The sequence below is a fragment of the Oratosquilla oratoria genome, chromosome 15 (assembly GCF_046742065.1).
Source record: "Oratosquilla oratoria isolate Oo_2021 chromosome 15, ASM4674206v1, whole genome shotgun sequence".
In the NCBI taxonomy this organism is placed as follows: Eukaryota; Metazoa; Arthropoda; class Malacostraca; order Stomatopoda; family Squillidae; genus Oratosquilla; species Oratosquilla oratoria.
Window position 1 is genome coordinate 17076653 of NC_134791.1, and position 2500 is coordinate 17079152.

Sequence of the window (2500 nt, forward strand, 5' to 3'; positions counted from 1 at the left end):
TGTTTGTTTTTCAGTTTATTGTTTACAAATCTGTAAAATAGTTTTGGTTGATCTTTACACTTTTCTATGATATCTTTTTCATATTTTCTCTTTTCCTCTCTGCACGTTTGTACATATTCATTTCTATAACAGGTATATATTTTCCATTTTTCAGGTCTTTTGTCTTTTTTCCATCTGGTCCAGGCTTTGTCTCTTTTGTCTTTTAACTCCCTACAACTTTTGTTGTACCAGCATTTTACATATTCTTTTTCTTGTTTTTGTCTGGGGTCATACTTTTCCACTCCTTTTTTGTAAATTTTTGTCAAAATATTCCATTTCTCTTCTACTGTTGTTTCTTCTTTGTATATTTCTTCCCAGTTTTCCTTTTGAAAGAATTTTCTTATTTTTACCAAAGTTTGTTTTTTCATACATCATTCTTCCTTTTCTATATTGTTAATTTCTTTTCATATATTTTTCTTCATTAAGTTCCAGTTCAATCAATATGTGGTCACTTTTACTTATTGGTGTTTTATATTCAATTTTGTCCACTATTCTAGGTTCAGATGTAATTATTAGGTCTAGTCTCGATGGCTCTTCTTCATTTCTATACCTAGTGTTCTCCTGTATCCATTGTGTCATTGTATGGTCAGTAACCATCTCAAGTAGAGCGTTTCCCCATGAGTCGTCTCCACCCTTTACTGTCATTTCTTCCCAGCAGATTTCTTTGCAATTAAAGTCCCCCATCATAACTATTTTTCCTCCCTCTTCCATTATCTTGTTTAATGTTATCTTTGTGTCCTCTAACATACTTTTATGTTCACTCTCTTCCCATGAGGCTGTTTTCGGGGGCACATAATTTATCACAAACTTTCTGCTCTTCTTATCTCTGTCTTCTACTTCCATCATTATCATCTCTACTGTATTCTTTCCATATGTGACACACTTCACGTTTATATCCTTCTTAGTCAGGAACATAACTCCACCCCCTTCCTTTTTCACTCTGTTTCTAATCCAATAATTATATGCATCATGTCCTACACTGTTGGGTGGTAGTGGACCTTTTAATTTTGTTTCTACAATTCCCATTATGTCTGGTTCTTTTTCTTTCAAATAATCATTCAGCTCATTCAATCCTGTTATTAATCCATCTATATTTGTGTAAGACACTCTTAGTTTTCTGCCACTTCCATTGTGTTCTCTGTTTCCCTTTTGTTTTTCTCTTGTATGTTGACTTTCTTTAGTTTCATATTCACTACTCTCGTTTTTTTCCTTAGCTTCAAGTCTTTTCTGTTTTTCTTCCTCTCTTTCCTCTTTATTCATTTCCCTTTTTATCCATACCTTTATATATTGTTCACTTGTTGCTAGTTTCCCTGTTTTGGATAAGACATTCTCAGCCGTAGTTTGTGACCTGAATTTAATCTTAATTGGTCTGGTCTTGTCTGTACTATATTTCCCGAGTCTGAATTTCTCTTCGACTTGTTTCATTATTTCTGGTTCATCTTCCTGAACTAATTCTAGTAAATTTCTTACTTTTTCATTTTCCTCTTGGATTCTTGTAGTTCTATCTGGGTTATGTTTCTCTTCCATTCCTAATATAATTATACATTTCTTTCTGTCTGCTAAGTCTCTTACTATATTCTCCTTCTGTCTCATCACTTTAATAACTGAGTTTTCAGTTTGTTCATTCATTTGCTGTCTGATTATGTCAGTGAATGCAACTTTGCTATTTTCTTGGATTTTTTTTCCAACCCTCCTTGTTCTCCTTATTATTCTCCTTTAAGACTTTATTCTCTTCTTTTACTCCTTTTAACTGTTTTTTAATTCTTCAATTTCCTTAGTGTTCGCCTTCTCTAGTTCTTCCAATTTTTCAATCCTCTGTACAATGTTGTTAACTTGACCGAACCTACGCTCCAAGTCCTCGATCATCTTATCGACCTTCTCTTCTAGTCTTGTCAGTCGGGGGGGGGGGGGGTTGTGTCCCCCCCCACCCTCTTTAAAGCCCTGGAAAATATTCTCATCACTTTCTACTGTATTGCTCTTATCTATACTTCTAATCTTTACATTTTTATTAGACATTTCATCGTCACTCAGCTGGTCGGGGGGCCGTTTGTTTACCTTTCGCCTGTCTGCCTGGGCCAAGTCCTCTCCTTCCTCATTTCCTTTCATTTCCCTCAGCAATCCCTCCCCTTCTCCTCTTTCCCTACTTTCCCACTACCCCACGAGCAATTTCCCCCACCCTGTAAATACAATAGGCACTTCTCTTTGCGTTGGGATCCACGAAACTTCAATTTTCTTCAGAACGTCTTCTAAGCCGTCCGTTCGTTGAAGTGTGTGTGTGTGTGTGTGTGTGTGCGTGTATGTGTGCGTGTGCGTGCATGTGCGTGTATGTGTGTGTGGGAGTGCGTGTGGGTGTGTTCGTGCGTGTGTGTGTGTACGTGTGTGTGTGTGTATGTGTGTGTGTGTGTGGTCGCTCGTGTGTGTACTTAACTGAATTTTTCCTAACGGCATTACACAAGAAATT

General features: G+C 36.8%; 1 protein-coding gene across 1 annotated transcript in view; it reads left to right on the forward strand.

Annotated features, from left to right (window-relative positions):
• The window catches only part of Myo61F (unconventional myosin 61F), a 201243-nt gene that overhangs the window by 29623 nt on the left and 169120 nt on the right, over positions 1-2500 (forward strand). The window lies entirely within an intron of this gene.